This window comes from Salvelinus sp. IW2-2015, unplaced genomic scaffold (genome assembly GCF_002910315.2).
Source record: "Salvelinus sp. IW2-2015 unplaced genomic scaffold, ASM291031v2 Un_scaffold1381, whole genome shotgun sequence".
In the NCBI taxonomy this organism is placed as follows: Eukaryota; Metazoa; Chordata; class Actinopteri; order Salmoniformes; family Salmonidae; genus Salvelinus; species Salvelinus sp. IW2-2015.
The window spans coordinates 160,321-179,392 of NW_019942871.1; the positions used below are offsets into that span (position 1 = coordinate 160,321).

Below are 19,072 nucleotides of genomic sequence, written 5' to 3' on the forward strand. Positions count from 1 at the left end.
TGAGGGTTAGGGTATGTAGGGTTAGGGTAATGAGGGTTAGGGTATGGAGTATTAGGGTATGCAGGGTTAGGGTAATGAGTGTTAGGGTATGCAGAGTTAGTGTATGGACCGGTGAAGAAGCCGGATGGGCTGTGGTTGTGAGGCCGGTTGTACGTACTACCAAATTCTCTAAAACGACGTTGGCTTATGGTAGAGAAATTAACATTAAATACCCTGGCAACAGCTCTGGTGGGCATTCCTGCAGTCAGCATGCCAATTGCACACTCCCTCAAAACATGAGACATCTGTGGCATTATCTTGTGTGACAAAACTGCACATTTTAGACTGGCCTTTTATTGTCCCCAGCACAAGGTGCTCCTGTGTAATGATCATGCTGTTTAATAAGCTTCTTGACACTTGTCAGGTGGATGGATTATTTTGTCAAATGAGAAATGCTCACTAACATGGATGTAAACAAATGCATTCACAAAATTTGAGAGAAATAAGCTTTTTGTGCGTATGGAACATTTATGGGATCTTTTATTTCAGCTCATGAAACATGAGACCAACACTTTACGACCTGCGTTTATATTTTTGTTCAGCCTATGGCTAGTTAGCCAGCCTTGGCGTTGCTATCTTGCCCTACTTTAGATAAGGGTCAATAGATATATACTTATACATTTTAAACCGCATATTACACACATTATTATAAATTCTAGCTATCTACCTTCTGCGGCGATAATTTATTTTTGTAGTCAGATGTTTCAGATGTTTTCTTCCGGTTCAAGGGCCATGCGCTACAACCGTGATAACCAATCATTGTTAACAGCGGAGCGGCTAACCAATTGATCGCCCTGCGAACAGGAAGTACTCGTCGAGAGAAACGTCCATTCACCTAGGACGACTTAGTTATATTCTACTAAATCGTTTTTTATTGATTTGCTTAGCCATGATTGAGCCAAAGAAGAGACCGGCGGACATGGCTGTGGTTCCTGCCGGTGGAGTCAAGAGGCCCAGGGCCGAGCTGATCGCTGCGGCACAGTCGCAACAACTCGTGGCCATGGTTAGAAAAGAGGGGGGGACATCAAAATACAAGGGGAACGTTCCTTTCGCTATCTAGTTTCAGAAAGTTGTTAGCTAGTTATGTTTTCAGTCTTTCGACTAATGGCAAATTCTCTCAAATGCAACTACGATAAGCTGTGACTGATATGTTGACTGTTTGCTAGCTAAACGAAGGATATCCAATGTAAATACTGCTAGCAGGAAGCTAATTTAGTTACTGTTGACAAGGATACCGGATAGCATGGCCCAGATCGCTAGTGATTCATGCACATACAGGTAACGTGCGAGCCAGTGACTGTGTAATATGACAACATGATGTCCTCCTCCCTTCTCCAGGGCCCTCCCCGCAGCTCCAGCCTGCAGGCTCCTATCATGTTGATGTGTGGCCATGAGGGAGAGGTTTACTGCTGCAAGTTCCATCCTAACGGGGCCACACTGGCCTCGTCTGGCTARGACAGGCTCATCTGTAAGTTATACACTTACTTTATATATATACAGTACCAGTCAAAAGATTGGACACACCTACMTCTACATCAAAACGATGAAATAACACATGGAATCATGTAGTAACCAGAAAAGTGTTAAACAAATCAAAATATATGAGATTCTGAAGAACTGAAGATCTCGTACAACGCTGTGTACTACTCACTTCACAGAACAGTGCAAACGGGCTCTAATCAGAATAGAAAGAGTGGGAGGTCCCGGTGCACAACTGAGCAAGAGGACAAGTACATTAGTGTCTAGTTTGAGAAACAGACGCCTCACAAGTCTTCATTAAATAGTACCCACAAAACACCAGTCTCAACGTCAACAGTGAAGAGGCGACTCCGGGATGCTGGCCTTCTAGACAGAGTTGCAAAGAAAAAGCCATTTCTCAGACTGGCCAATAAAAAGAAAATTAAGATAGGCCTCTGTACGCCTATGTAGATATTCAATTAAAAAATCTGCCGTTTCCAGCTACAATAGTCCTTTACAACATTAACAATGTCTACACTGTATTTCTGATCAATTTGATGTTATTTTAATGGGGGGAAAAAACATGCTTTTCTTTCAAAAACAAGGACATTTCTAGTGACCCCAAACTTTGAAGTTTGTGTACACACACACATCACCACAAACACACACACCAACACACACACACACACACACACACCATGCTCCCGCTACTTTACTAGTTGGCAACAACACTCATCCATGTCTCTCTGTCTATCTACAGTGATGTGGAAGTGTGTACGGGGACTGTTGTAACTTATCCCCCTTCTCTCTACAGTGATGTGGAATGTGTATGGGGACTGTGATAACTTATCCCCCTCTCTCTACAGTGATGTGGAATGTGTACAGAGGGACTGTGATAACTATTCCCCCTCTCTCTCTACAGTGATGTGGAATGTGTACGGGACTGTGGTAACTTATCCCCCTTCTCTCTACAGTGATGTGGAATGTGTATGGGGACTGTGATAAACTTATCCCCCTCTCTCTCTACAGTGATGTGGAATGTGTACGGGGACTGTGTACTTATCCCCCTCTCTCTCTACAGTGATGTGGAATGTGTATGGGGACTGTGGTAACTTATCCCCCTCTCCTCTACAGTGAGTGGAATGTGTACTGGGGACGGTGTAACTTATCCCCCTCTCTCTCTACAGTGATGTGGAATGTGTACGGGGACTGTGGTAACTTATCCCTCTCTCTCTACAGTGATGTGGAATGTGTACGGGGACTGTGGTACTTATCCCCCTCTCCTACAGTGATGTGAATGTTACGGGACTGTGGTAACTTATCCCCCTCTCTCTCTACAGTGATGTGGAATGTGTACGGGACTGTGGTAACTTATCCCCTCTCTCTCTACAGTGATATGGAAAGTGTCTGGGGACTGTGGTAACTTATCCCCCTCTCTCTCTACAGTGATATGGAATGTGTATGGGGACTGTGGTAACTTATCCCCCTCTCTCTCTACAGTGATTATGGAATGTGTATGGGGACTGTGGTAACTTATCCCCCTCTCTCTCTACAGTGATATGGAATGTGTAATGGGACTGTGATAACTTATCCCCCTCTCTCTCTACAGTGATGTGGAATGTGTATGGGACTGTGATAACTTATCCCCCTCTCTCTCTACAGTGATGTGGAAAGTGTACGGGGACTGTGGTAACTTATCCCCCTCTCTCTCTACAGTGATGTGGAATGTGTGTACGGGGACTGTGGTAACTTATCCCCTCTCTCTCTACAGTGATGTGGAATGTGTACGGGGACTGTGATAACTTATCCCCCTCTCTCTCTACAGTGATGTGGAATGTGTACGGGGACGGAAACTTATCCCCCTCTCTCTCTACAGTGATGTGGAATGTGTACGGGGACTGTGGTAACTTATCCCCCTCTCTCTCTACAGTGATGTGGAATGTGTACGGGGACTGTGGTAACTTATCCCCCTCTCTCTCTACAGTGATGTGGAATGTGTACGGGGACTGTGTAACTTATCCCCCTCTCTCTACATGATAGGAATGTGTACGGGACTGTGAACTTATCCCCTCTCTCTCTACAGTGATGGAATGTGTATGGGGACTGTGGTAACTTATCCCCCTCTCTCTCTACAGTGATGTGGAATGTGTACGGGACTGTGGTAACTTATCCCCCTCTCTCTACACGTGATTGTGAATGTGTACGGGGACTGTGGTAACTTATCCCCCTCTCTCTACAGTGATGTGGAATGTGTACGGGACTGTGGAACTTATCCCCCTCTCTCTCTACAGTGATGTGAATGTGTACGGGACTGTGATAACTTATCCCCCTCCTCTCTACATGATGTGGAATGTGTACGGGACTGTGGTAACTTATCCCCTCTCTCTCTACAGTGATGTGAAATGTGTACGGGGACTGTGGTAACTTATCCCCCTCTCTCTCTACAGTGATGTGGAATGTGACGGGACTGTGATAACTTATCCCCCTCTCTCTTACAGTGATGTGAATGTGTACGGGGACTGTGATAACTTATCCCCCTCTCTCTCTACAGTGATGTGAATGTGTACGGGGACTGTGGTAACTTATCCTCCTCTCTCTCTACATGATGGGAATGTGTACGGGGACTGTGGTAACTTATCCCCTCTCTCTCTACAGTGATGTGGAATGTGTACGGGGACTGTGATAACTTATCCCCCTCTCTCTCTACAGTGATGTGGAATGTGTACGGGGACTGTGATAACTTTGCCACCCTGAAGGGACACAGTGGTGCTGTGATGGAGCTTCACTACAACACAGACGGCAGGTAGGATACACGACACACATACGACTCACACACACACTCACACACAACACACACTCACACACAACTCACACACTAACACACACTCACACACAACACAACTCACACTCACACACACTCACACCACCACACTCACACACAACACACACACTCACACACAACACACACTCACACACACTCACACACAACACACACTCACACACAACACCACAACACACAACACACTCGCTCAGGAAAAACGTGATGTTGTGTGACGGTTCTAGTTGTTGACAACGCGTTGGAGAATATGACGTGTGTTTCTGACCCTATCCCTGAGTGCAGCCTGCTGTTCAGTGCCAGCACAGACAAGACTGTGGAGTGTGACAGTGAGACGGGCGAGAGGATCAAGCGTCTGAAAGGCACACCTCCTTCGTTAACTCCTGCTACCCTGCTCGCCGCGGACCTCAGCTCGTCTGTACCGCAGCGACGACGGAACCGTCAAGGTAACCATGGCGACCGATGTTCTTCAACCCCTGGTCCCAGACAGCTACCTGGGTGTGCTTTAGTTCCAGCTTGGTACTAACACACCTGTTTACCTGATCTTTTATTGAAGAGTGCTTTATCGAGGAACAGTAAAGAATTGACCTACTGCGATATCATCTCAACTAGCTATCTGAAGATGAATGCACTTTAACTGTAAGTCGCTCTGGATAAGAGCCTCTGCTAAATAACTAACATGTAAATGTTTCATGTTGGGCTGGAACTAAAGCCCACCACGCAGATCCTGGGAGTGTTGGCTGACTGCTGTTCTAGTTGGGGCGTCAGTCAGGTGTGTGTGTGTGTTGTAGCCGTGGACATCAGTCAGGTGTTTTGTAGCTGTGGGCGTCAGTCAGTGTTTGTGTGGTGTGTTGTAGCTGTGGGGCGTCATCAGGTGTGTGTGTTGTTGTAGCTGTGGGACGTCAGTCAGGTGTGTGTGTGTTGTAGCTGTGGACATCAGTCAGGTGTGTGTGTGTGTGTAGCTGTGGATCAGTCTGGTGTGTGTTGTACTGTGGACGTCAGTCAGTTGTGTGTGTGTGTGTGTGTTGTAGCTGTGGGACATCAGTCAGGTGTGTGTGTTGCAGCTGTAGGTCATCAGTCTGGTGTGTGTGTTGTGTGTGTAGCTGTGGGGCGTCAGTCAGGTGTGTGTGTGTGTTGTAGCTGGGGACGTCAGTCAGGTGTGGTGGTTGTAGCGGGGACATCAGTCAGGTGTGGTGTGTGTTGTAGCTGTGGGACATCAGTCTGGTGTGTGTTGTAGCTGTGGACGGTCAGTTGTGTGTGTGTGTTGTGTGTGTTGTAGCTGTGGGACATCAGTCAGGTGTGTGGTTGCAGCTGTAGTCATCAGTCTGGTGTGTGTGTGTGTGTGTTGTAGCTGTGGGACATCCGTAAGAAGGCGGGTCCATACGTTCCAGAACACCTACCAGGTGTTGGCCGTCACATTCAACGACACCAGCGACCAGCTGTCTGGAGGCATCGACAACGACATCAAGGTACGTGTGTGTGTGTGTGGAGGCATGGCTACTGTGTCATACGCCGTGACATCATTCGTCACATTGAAAGATCCAATCTAGCTAGTCCAGATGAGTGAGGAATGAATCACGGAATGGCATGCTCCATCAGAACTCAATCCAAACTAATATAAAGGCCAWTAATAATTCTACTGGGATTATTGATCAGGTGGTGGCTGGGTAGTGGAGACATAGTGAGCAACACAGTGCAGCGCTCCCGAGTGGCGCAGCGGTCTAAGGCATTGCATCGCAATGCTAGAGGCGTCACTACAGACCCTGGTTCGATTCCGGGCTGAATCACAACTGGCCGTGATTGGGAGTCCCATAGGGACCGACCGTCAGAGGATCTGGAGGGAGGGAGACTGGATGATCAAAATGACCTGAAATAGGTTAATGAAGTGAAATGATCAGGGAGATGGATGATCAAAATGACCTGAAATAGGTTAATGAAGTGAAATGATCAGGGAGATGGATGATCAAAATGACCTGAAATAGGTTAATGAAGTGAAAGGATCAGGGAGATGGATGATCAAAATGACCTGAAATAGGTTAATGAAGTGAAATGATCAGGGAGATGGATGCCAGACTCACCCAACATCTCTTTTTGGTGCTTGAGGGAGGGATAGGTCTGACAGCATGCAAGCAGTCGGGGGCTCCTGGTTGGCTGCTGCATGTGGGCCTGAAGCAGGGCAACTTGTCTCCTGCTGACAGGTTTTCTGAGGCATGCTTACTGTGGCCGCCTGGGTAGCTGAGCAGAAGATACTCACAATCAAAGATGTGATGATGACAGTGGCCTGTCATAATGCATTCTTCCAACCATAGACATTCAAAGTAAATGGTAATGGGGAAAGGTGGTTAAAAATTACTCGTAATTTACATATTTGCTGAATCATCAGATATAGTCACATTTTATTTGTCACGTTCGCCGAATACAACAGGTTTAGGTAGACCTGAACATGAAATGCTTACTTACAAGCCCTTAACCAACAATGCAGTTTTTAGAAAAATCAGATTTAAGACGACAAATATTTACTAAATTAACTAAAGTAAAAAAATAACAATAACGAGGCTATATACAGGGGGTATCGAGTCAGTGTGTGGGGGTACAGGTTAGTTGAGGTAATTTGTACATGTAGGTAGGGGTAAAGTGACTCTGCATAGATAATAAACAGCAAGTAGCAGCAGTGTAAAAACAAAGGGGGGGGTCGATGTAAATAGTCCTGGTAGCCATTCGATTAGCTGTTCAGCAGTCTTATGGCTTGGGGTTAGAAGCTGTTCAGAACCCTTTTGGACCTAGACTTGGCGCTCTGGTACCGCTTACTGTGCGGTAGTAGAGAGAACAGTCTATGGACTAGGGTGACTGGAGTCTTTGGCAATTGTTAGGGCGTTTCTCTGACTAGCACTACCCTCTGTAGCGCCTTGCGGTCGGAGGCCGAGCAGTTGCCATAACAGGCGGTYATGCAACCAGTCAGGATGCTCTCGATGGTGCAGATGTATAACTTTTTGAGGATCTGAGGACCCATTCCAAATCTTTTCAGTCTCCTGAGGGGGAATGGGTTTTGTCGTGCCCTCTTCGCGACTGTCTTGGTGTGTTTGGACCATGATAGTTTGTTGGTGATGTGGACACCAAGGAACTTGAAGCTCTCAACCTGCTCCACGCCCTGTCAATGAGAATGGGTGTGTGCTCGGCACTCCTTTTCCTATAGTCCACAATCATCTCCTTTGTCTTGATCACGTTGCGGGAGAGGTTGTTGTCCTGGCACCGCATTCCCAGGTCTCCGACCTCCCTATAGGCTGTCTTGTCGGTGATCAGGCCTACCACTGTTGTGTCGTCTGCAAACTTAATGATGGTGTTGGAGTCATGCCTGGCCATGCAGTCATAGGTGAACAGGGAGTACAGGAGGGGACTAAGCATGTACCCCTGAGGGGCCCCCGTGTTGAGGATCAGCATGGCAGATGTGTTGTTACCTACCCTTACCAGCTTGAGGAGGCCCGTCAGGAAGTCCAGGATCCAGTTGCAGAGGGAGGTGTTTAGTCCCAGGATCCTTAGCTTAGTGATGAGCTTTGTGGGCACTATGGAGTTGAACGCCTAGCTGTAGTCAATTAATAGCATTCTCACATAGGTGTTCCTTTTGTCCAGGTGGGAAAGGGCAGTGTGGAGTGCAATAGGTTGCATCATCTGTTTGGGCGGTATTCAAATTGGAGTGGGTTTAGGGTTTCTGGGATGATGGTGTTGATGTGAGCCGTGACCAGCCTTTCAAAGCACTTCATGGCTACAGACGTGAGTGCTACAGGTCGGTAGTCAGTTAGGRAGGTTACCTTGGTGTTCTTGGGCACAGGGACTATGGTGGGCTGCTTGAAACATGTAGGTATTACTGACTCGGCCAGGGACAGGTTGAACATGTCAGTGAAGACACTTGCCAGTTGGTCAGTGCGTGCTCAGAGTAACCGTCCTGGTAATCCTTATGGCCCTGCGAATGTTGACCTGTTTAAAGGGCTTACACTCGTATTCTACGGCGAGCGTGATCACACAGTTGTCCGGAACAGCTGGTGCTCTCATGCATGCTTCGGTGTTGCTTACCTCGACGCGCACATAGTCATTTAGCTCGTCTGGTAGACTTGTCACTGGGCAGCTCGTGGCTGTACTTCCCTTTTGTAGTCTGTAATAGTTTGCAAGCCCTGCCACATCCCGAGTGGCGCAGCGGTTTAAGGCACTGCATCTCAGTGCTAGAGTAGTCACTACAGATCCTGGTTCGATCACGGGCTGTATCACATCCGGCCGTGATCAGGAGTCCTATAGGGCGGCGCTGAATTTGCACAGCGTCGTCCTGGTTAGGGGAGTGTTTGGCCGGGGTAGTCCGTCATTGTAAATAAGAATTTGTTCTTAACTGACTTACCTAGTTAAATATAGCGTCATCGATGCACTTATTGATGAAGCCGGTGACTGAGGTGGTATACTCCTCAATGCCATCGGATGAGTCCCGGAACATTTTCCAGTCTGTTCTAGAAAAATAGTCCAGTAGCTTAGCATCTGCGTCATCTAACCACTTCCGTCTGGAACGAGTCACTAGTACTTCCTGCTTTAGTTTTTGCGTGTACGCAGGAATCAGGAGGATAGAATTAAGGTCGGATTTGCCAAATGGAGGGCGAGGGAGAGCTTTGTATGCGTCTCTGTGTGTGGAGTAAAGGTCTTTTTTTCTCTTTTTTTTTTTTTCTCTTGTTGCACATGTAACGTGCTAGTAGAAGTTAGGTAAAACGGATTTAAGTTTCCCTTCATTGAAGTCCCGGCCACTAGGAGTGCCACCTCCTGGATGAGCATTTTCTTGTTTGCTTATGGCCTTATACAGCTGGTTGAGTGCGGTCTTAGCCTCAGTATCGGTTTCTGATGGTAAATGGACAGCTACGGAAAATATAGATGAACTGTAGACCACACTAGTTATCATGAAATCCACTACCTCAAGCGAGCAAAACCTCGAGACGTCTTTAATATTAGATTTTTTTATTGACAAATAGACAGACAGCCCTTATCTTACAGATGCATGGAAAAACCAGCCAGCTGTATGTTATCCATGTCGTCGTTCAGCCACGACTTGGTGACACAAGATATTACAGTTTAATGTCCCGTTGGTAGGATAATTTTGAACGGAATTCATCCAGCTTTTTCTCGAATGATTGCACATTGGCCAATAGGACAAACAGTAGAGGCGGGTTCCCCACTCGCCGACAAATTCTCACAAGGCACCCYGACCTGCGTCCTCTGTATCTGCGTCTTCTCTTCACGCGAATGACGGGAATTCGGGCCTTGTCGGGTATCTGGAGTAAATCCTTTGCGTTCGACTCGTTTAAGAAAAAAATAAATGAGTCAGGGTCATGGTTGATCACAGGGTCATATTGAGTCAGGGTCATGGTTGATCACAGGGTCATATTGAGTCGGGGTCATGGTTGATCACAGGGTCATATTGAGTCGGGTCAGTGGGTTGATCACAGGGTCAAGATGAGGTCGGGTCATTGGTTGTCAGACAGGAGTCATATGAGTCGGCGGTATGGGGGTGTGAAGTCACAGGTCATTATTGAGGTCCGGGGTCATGGTGATCACGGGGTCATAGTTGATCACGGTTGAGGTCATGCGAGCGACGGGGTTACCATATGGAGTCAGGGTCACTGTTGATCACAGGGTCCCATTGAGTCGGGTCATGGTTGATCACAGGTCCATATGAGTCACGGGTTCATGGTTTGACGACAGGGTCAATATTGAGTCGGGTCATGGTTGATCACGGGTCATATTGAGTCAGGGGTCATGGTTGATCACGGTCATATTGAGTCGGGTATGGTTGATCACGGGTCATATTGAGTCGGGGTCATGGTTGATCACGGGGTCATATTGGGACCGTCAGGCAAAGGGCTGTCGAAGGTAGGTTGATCACAGGGGTCATATTGAGTCGGGGTCCATGGTTTGATCACGGGGTCAGTATTGAGTCGGGTCATGGTTGATCACCGGGTCATATTGAGTCGGGTCATGGTTGACGACGGGGGTCATGATGTGAGTCGGGGTTCATGTTTTGATCACAGGGTCATATTGAGAGTCCGGGGTGCATGGTGTGAGTCACGGGTCATAGTAGTGGAGTCCCAGGGGTCGCATGGGTTAGTCACGGGGGTCATGCTATTGAAAGTCGGGGGTCATGGGTTGAGTCATCAGGGCAGATGGAAGTGGGGTCATGGGTTGATCAGCAGGGTCAGTATTGAGTCGGGGGTCAATGGTTGAAGTCAAGGGTCATGATTGAGTCGGGGTCTCGGTTGGATCACATGGGGTCATATTGAAGTCGCGGATCATGGTTGACAACGGGGCTCATATGGTGAGCTCGGGGTCACTGTTTGATCACGGCGGGGACCGGACTGACGTTGTTACGGCTTCTTCTGAGGGGTCATCCCATGAGGACGAGGTGCTCACGGTGCATGGATGCATGACTGGTATATTCTGGACCAGTCAGCTGGTGGGTGTTGAGCACAGGAGGGTTCAAGGCTTGTTGAATGGTAGGTGCAGGCTGGTTGAGGTTAAACTGGGTTGGACGAGGTCATGACGCTAGCAATCTGCTGCAGGTGGCTGTTTATCAGAAACTCCTGCTGTTGGAGCCACGAATAGCAGCTTATTGTTCACAATGTGGACGTTCATATCCCTCAAAGCCCTGGTGGTGTCCTCAGCGGAGGAGAAGGCCACAAATCCAAAAACCTTTGTTTCGGCGGCACTCCGTCATCGCCTTGGCGATAATGATGGTTCCCGACGCGGCAAATCTTTCTGGAGACGACGATCGTCCCGGCTGTCATCCAGTTTCTAAACGTACAGGATGACTCTGGTAATGTGGACCTGTGTTTCAACACCGTCTGGGGCTCGCGTTTCGTCTGGACGTTGCCCACATAGATCCACAGCCTTCCCAATTCACTGAAATCCACAGCCTGTCACCTCCCTTCCCATTCATCTGATCCACAGCCTGATCACCTCCTTCCCATTCATCTGATCCACAGCCTGTTCAACTCCTTCCCATTCATCTGATCCACAGCCTGTTCAACTCCTTCCCCATTCATCTGATTCACAGCCTGTTCAACCTCTTCCCATTCATCTGATCCACAGGCTGTTCACTCCTTCCCATTCATCTGATCCACAGCCTGTTCACCTCCTTCCCATTCATCTGACCACTGTTTCACACTCCTTCCCATTCATCTGATCCACAGCCTGTTCAACTCCTTCCCATCATCTGATCCACAGCCTGTTCACTCCTTCCCATTCATCTGATTCACAGCCTGTTCAACTCCTTCCCATTCATCTGATTCACAGCCTGTTCAACTCCTTCCCATTCATCTGATTCACAGCCTGTTCACTCCTTCCCATTCATCTGATCCACAGGCTGTTCACCTCCTTCCCATTCATCTGATCCACAGCCGAGGAGGTTGCATGCAGCTCTAATTGAGACACTGGACTCCTAGACACTGAGCTCTGTAACACATCAATAATGGATGGGATCTCTCTCACCTTCTGTGCATCTTCATGACAGTTGAAACTGAGGAAACTGAATCTTCTGGCAGTCCCGCTGTGATTGACCATGACCCTGACTCTCTGGACCTGAAGTGGACAGAATCATCCACTCAATAATAAGGCCAACAACTAAAGTCAGGACATCTGGCAAAAATTTTTTTTTTAAATGTCTTCCAAGTTGATGCAAATGTTCTTGATGTACACATTGAACTCCTATTATTTTTGTTTTTTTGTCCTGGATCCAAATCCAGCCGCTTGCTGTTGACGAGATTTGAAGAGTTCGATACTCTCTCTAACCAACTTCTTACCATTCAATATCTTGGCTCGTTCGGCAGCGTCCTGGGTTTTGTGTAGTGACCATAACTATACCCTTTTGTATCACAGTCTTGGAGGACAGAATATCTCCGAACACATAAAACATGTCCTCAAGATTCCCAACGATAGTATTTCCAATGCCGCACTTCCTCAGTGAAGGATCTCGTTGATTCCACATGATTCGCGTTGGTTTTCCGTTGATTCTTTCCCATTTCAGATTGTCCAAGACAGACTCTGCGTGCTTTTGATGGCAAAAATTTGTAGGCATTTCCCAATGATAGTCGGGTCTTCTGGTCCCTGCAGACCTTAATTGAGTGGATTGACCCTCATGGACTTAATTTCTGGAACGTCATATGTAAATCACCTACAAGGAGGCCATAGGTGCCCTGGGATCCATGTCTGAACACAAGGGTTAACACATTTGACTTGCTGATATCTTCTCGGTAGAGGAGTTTTGATAGAAGGTATCTATCAGAACAGTCTCAATTCGTTGATGCATTGGACTCTACAATGTTTTAAATGTTCCACAGGGATGRTGGCCCATGTTGACTCCAATGCTTCCCACAGTTGTCAAGTTGACTGGATGTCCTTTGGGTGGGTGGGACCTTTCTTAATACACACAGGAAACTGTTGAGCGTGAAAAACCCAGCAGCGTTGCAGTTCTTGACACAAACCGGTGCGCCTGGCACCTACTACCATACCCTGTTCAAAGGAACMTAATATTTTTGTCTGGCCCGTTCACCCTCAGAATGGCACACATTCCCAGTTGTCTCACGGCTTAAAGACCCCTCCTCCCCTTCATCTACACTGATTGAAGTGGATTTAACAAGTGACATCAATAAGGGATCATAGCGTTCACCTGGATTCACCTGGTCAGTCTGTCATGGAAAAAGCAGAAGTTCCTAATGTTTTGTATAGCTAAAAAAAAAATATATATATATCTTTTTAGCAACATGTGCTACATTTTTTATTTATTTTATTAGTCTGCTTGCTTCAGCGAGGTTCGAGTGCTGACATCACTTTTTAAAACCATTACTACTTAATAAATGGCAAAGCTTTTTGTCCTCTCATCCACTTCAGAGAAGATGGACTGTTCAGTTATTTAACCTCTCTGGGATATGTGGGACGGTAGCGTCCCACCTGGCCAACATCCAGTGAAAATGCAGAGCGCCAAATTAAAATAAATTACTATAAAAATTAAACTTTCATGAAATCACACATTCAATATACCAAATTAAAGCTACATTTGTTGTGAATCCAGCCAACGTGTCAGATTTCAAAAAGGCTTTACGGCGAAAGCAAACGATGCTATTATCTGAGGATAGCACACAAGCAAACAAACACAGACCATCATATTTAAACCCTACAGGCGCGACACAAAACACAGAAATAAAGATATAATTCATGCCTTACCTTTAACAAACTTCCTCTGTTGGCACTCCAATATGTCCCATAAACATCACAAATGGTCCTTTTGTTCGATTAATTCCGTCGATATATATCCAAAATGTCCATTTATTTGGCGCGTTTGATCCAGAAAAACACCGGTTCCAACTTGCACAACGTGACTACAAGATATCTCAAAAGTTACCTGTAAGCGTTGTCCAAACATTTCAAACTACTTTTGTAATACAACTTTAGGTATTTTTTAACGTAAATAATCGATAAAATTGAAGACGGGATGATCTGTGTTCAATACCGGAGGAAAACAATGTGTAGCATGCTTTCTGGTCACGCGCCTCTAACAAACAGTACACTTCACTGGAGCCTCATTCTGAACATGGCTACTTCTTCATTTCTCAAAGGAAAAACCTCAACCAATTTCTAAAGACTGTTGACATCCAGTGGAAGCGATAGGAACTGCAGGAAGGTCCCTTAGAAATCTGGATTCCCAATGAAAACTAATTGAAAAGAGAGTGATAGTAATAGTAGAATACACAAGGTGACATTACTAAACTGAGTTGTAATAGTAGAATACACAAGGTGACATTACTAAACTGMGTTGTAATAGTAGAATACACAAGGTGACATTACTAAACTGGGTTGTAATAGTAGAATAKACAAGGTGACATTACTAAACTGAGTTGTAATAGTAGAATACACAAGGTGACATTACTAAACTGGGTTGTAATAGTAGAATGTACAAGGTGACATTACTAAACTGAGTTGTAATAGTAGAATGTACAAGCTTTAAAACTGCATCACTTTCTGTTGTCGGCATGCTTCAAGGGTGTTGCATAAAGATTTGTGGGCATTTTATTGCTTTGAAATGACAAAGTGTAGAATTGCAGGAAATAAGGTTTAAACCTGTAAAATGTTCTCTCCGCCAACAAGAGGGGTGTGAACAGTTTGTGTCATGAACAGTGCTTGTGCCCATAGAAATAGGTGCGATATGTTCCCCAATGCTGGAAGGAGTGAAGAAGTTTGGGAACCCCTGACTTAGATCATATATTGTCAAGTAGAGATGCCTCATGAAGCAACTGCTCTCTCTGCTCTCTTTCTGTTTTTTTCTGTCTCTGTGTCTGCCCCCACAGTGACCAGACAAATAGGCCACGCAATGGATTGTGGTCATTGTAGTTAATTACCATGTTTTCTGTGCTAAAATTGGCAGAATATTAGCCTACTGTTAACTCCCTAGTACATCGCACAGTTCGGGATTTATCTCTAGAATAATTGCGCATCACAAAAAAACAAACGAAATGGAATTAAAATAATTGAACCGACGTCGTGAATTAGTTGTTTTAAACAAATAACAAAAATGTTGGTTATTCAATCTGCACTTCATTCTAGACTCAGATGGTGACCCTTAGTTTATTTACAGGAAGGAGAGGTGGAGGGAGGGAGGGAGAGGGATGAGTGGTAGAGATGTCAATGTCTCATCTCTCCACTCCCACTAGTCTGAGAACACATTAGTCTCAACAGCTATGTAACTTTAACCATGTGCAGAAGGAGAAATGGAGCAAAGGGCCTGTATACATGCAGAACCAAGCAGTCTTTCCCTTGTTACAGGCATATCTCCTCTCCCCCTCCATCTGTCATTGATCCCTTACCCCCTTTCCTCTCTTCCTCCCGCCATCTGTCACCTATCTATCGATTTTTCTCGCCTATTTAATTACTCTCTCTGACTCTCTCTCTCTCTTTCTCTCTCTGTGTCAGTGTGTATCAATTCAATTTAAGGTCTTTATTGGCATGGGAAACACATTTACATTTCCAAATCAAGTGAAATAGATAATAAACAAAAGTGAAATAAACAATAAAAAGTGTACAGTAAACATTACTCACAAAAGCTCCAAAASAATAAAGACATTACAAATGTCATAATGTATATATGCAGTGTTGTAACGATGTGCAAATAGTTTACAGTACAAAAGAGAAAATAAATAAACATAAATATGGGTTGTATTTACAATGGTGTTTGTTCTTCACTGGTTGCCCTTTTCTTGTGGCAACAGGTCACAAATATTGCTGCAGTGATGGCACACTGTGGTTATTCACCCAATAGATATGGGAGTTTATCAAAATTGGGTTTGTTTTTGAATTCTTTGTGGATCTGTGTAATCTGAGGGAAATATGTGTCTCTAATATGGTCATACATTTGGCAGGAGGTTAGGAAGTGCAGCTCAGTTTCCACCTCATTTTGTGGCCAGTGTGCACATAGCCTGTCTTCTCTTGAAAGCCAGGTCTGCCTTCGGTGGCCTTTCTCAATAGCAAGGCTATGCTCACTGAGTCTGTACATAGTCCAAGCTTTCCTTAGGTTTGGGTCAGTCACAGTGGTCAGGTATTCTGCCACTGTGTACTCTCTGTTTAGGGCCAAATAGCATTCTAGTTTGCTCAGTTTTTTAGGAAATTCTTTCTAATGTGTCAAGCAATTATCTTTTTGTTTTCTCATGTTTTGGTTYGGTCTAATTGTGTTGCTGTCCTGGGGTTCTGTGGGGTCTGTTTGTGAACAGAGCCCCAGGACCAGCTTGCTTAGGGGGCTCTTCTCCAGGTTAATATCTCTGTATGTGATGGCTTTATGGAAGGTTTGGGAGTTGCTTCCTCTCTCTCTGCAATTAACAGGTGTGCCTTGTTAAAAGTTAACTTGTGGAATTTCTTTCCTTAATGCATTTGAGCCAATCAGTTGTGTTGTGACAAGGTAGGGGCGATATACAGAAGATAGCTCTATTTGGTAAAATACCAAATCCATATTATGACAAGAACAGCTCAAATAAGCAAAGAGAAGCAACAGTCCATCATTACTTTAAGACATGAAGATCAGTCAATACGGAACATTTCAAGAACTTTGATAATTTTTTCAAGTGCTGTCGCAAAAACCATCAAGCGCTATGATGAAACTGTCTCTCATGAGGACCACCACAGGAATGGAAGACTCAGAGTTATCTCTACTGCAGAGGATAAGTTCGTTAGAGTTACCAGCCTCAAATTGTAGCCCAAATAAATGCTTCACAGAGTTCAAGTAACAGACACATCTCAATATCAACTGTTCAGAGGAGACTGTGAATCAAGCCTTCATAGGCGAATTGCTTCAAAGAAACCACTACTAAAGGACACCAATAAGAAGAAGAGACTTGCTTGGGCCAAGAAACACGAGCAATAGACATTAGAAGAAACACGAGCAATAGACATTAGACCGGTGGAAATCTGTCCTTTGGTCTGACGAGTCCAAATTGGAGATTTTTGGTTCAAACCGCTGTGTCTTTGTGAGACGCGGTGTGGGTGAACGGATGATCTCCGCATGTGTGGTTCACACCGTGAAGCATGGAGGAGGAGGTGTGATGGTGCTTTGCTGGTGACACTAAATAACTGTTATTTATTTAGAATTCAAGTCACACTTAACCAGCATGGCTACCACAGCATTCTGCAGCGATAAGCCATCCCATCTGGTTTGGGCTTAGTGGGACTATAATTCGTTTTTCAACAGGACAATGACCCAACCCACCTCCAGGCTGTGTAAGGGCTATTTGACCAAGAAGGAGAGTGATGGAGTGCTGCATCAGATGACCTGGCCTCCACAATCACCCAACCTCAACCCAAATGAGATGGTTTGGGATGAGCTGGACCGCAGAGTGAAGGGAAAGCAGCCAATAAGTGCTCAGCAAATGTGGGAACTCCTTCAAGACTGTTGGAAAAGCATTCCAGGTGAAGCTGGTTGAGAGAATACCAAGAGTGTGCAAAGCTGTCAAAGCAAAGGGTGGCTATTTTGAAGGATCTCAAATCTAAAATCTATTTTTATTTGTTTAACACTTTTTTGGGTTACTACATGATTCCATATGTGTTATTTCATCGTTTTGATGTCTTCACTAATATTCTACAATGTAGAAAATAGTAAAAATCAAGAAAAACCCTTGAATGAGTAGGTGTTCTAAAACTTTTGACCGGTTGTGTATGTCTGTGTGCCTGGGAGCTCTTGTCTGTTACTTCCTTTCACATTAGGTTACATCCCGTATGTACCTTCAGAAAGATGAGAGACCAGATCTTAGCAGGAGGCTACCTGTGTCGCGTCGTCAGACAGTGAATAACTTACTTCCTGTCTCTCTGTGAGTGCAGGTGTGGGACCTGAGGCAGAATAAGATGATCTATGGTATGCATGGTCATGGTGATTCTCTGACTGGCCTCTGTCTAAGCTCAGAGGGATCCTACCTCCTCTCCAACTCCATGGACAACACAGGTCAGTGTGTGTGTGGTTACAATACTTGAGTGTTGTCCTATGTGGCTCAGTTGCTAGAGCATGGCGTTCGTAACGCCAAGGGTCGTGGGTTCGATTCCTGCTGAGGCCACCCATGACTAAGACGTTTTGGATAAAAATCGCCGCTATCGGCCACCGGCCCAAGCTCCTACCCTCCAGGCCACCAAGAGCTGCCCCTCAACCATCCGAGACCCCCCACCCCAACTATACACGTAGAATATAATATATTGTTATATTATGTACTAATGTGTGTGTGTGTGTGTGTGTGTGTGTTGTCCCGTAGTACGTATTTGGGACGTCCGTCCGTTCGCTCCCAAGGAGAGGTGTGTGAAGATATTCCAGGGGAACATTCATAACTTTGAGAAGGTAAATTAAGACTTTTGATCAGAGTGAGAGATTCAAGTGTTTTTTTTAATTTTGGACCTGAAGAGACTTTCAGTGCGAGTGTGTTTTAATATTCGTGCTCCTGTCATGTGTGTAAGTCTAGTGGCCTGCTATAGCCTGGTTATATCATGGTAATAAACTTGTTTATAATACATTGCTGTGTCCACAGAACCTTCTGAGGTGTTCCTGGTCTCCTGACGGCAGCAGGATTGCAGCAGGCTCAGCTGACAGGTGAACACACACACACACCAACACACACACACACACACACACACACACACACACACACACACACACACACACACACACACACACACACACACACACAGCAATACAAACCCCCCCCCCCACAAAAAATGGACCAAACACCTCTTGTATGATCCTTTTATAGCTGTTTGGTGTGTCCAGGTTTGTGTATGTGTGGGACACCACCTCTCGTAGGATCCTGTACAAGCTGCCAGGCCACGCTGGGTCAGTCAACGAGGTTGCCTTCCATCCCGAGGAGCCTATTGGTGAGAGGACTCTGTTTATATCCGTGTATCTGGCGAATCACACGCTCTCCCTGTCTCTTTCATAAGCTTTTCCATTGCGGGTTTAATCTTTGTCTAGGTTATTTTTTTTATTTGGTCTGTCCTCTCTGTCGTTCTCTAATAGTGTCTATTTTATTTTTTCCCCCACAGTCCTCTCTGGCGCCAGTGACAAGAGACTCTACATGGAGAGATTCAGTAGGACTGTCGTGTGTGTGTGAATGTTCTGCCCCGGAGCCTTGTGTGTATGGATCCAGCCCCGAACTGTGTGTATGTCACCCCAACTGTGTGTATGATCCAGCCCACGGTGTA

The 19,072-nt window shown here is 45.6% G+C and overlaps 1 pseudogene; it reads left to right on the forward strand.

Moving 5' to 3' along the window:
• Nucleotides 1-752: 752 nt before the first annotated feature.
• LOC112070631 (U5 small nuclear ribonucleoprotein 40 kDa protein-like) lies at nt 753-19,018 on the forward strand (annotated as a pseudogene).
• The last annotated feature ends 54 nt before the right edge of the window (nt 19,019-19,072 follow it).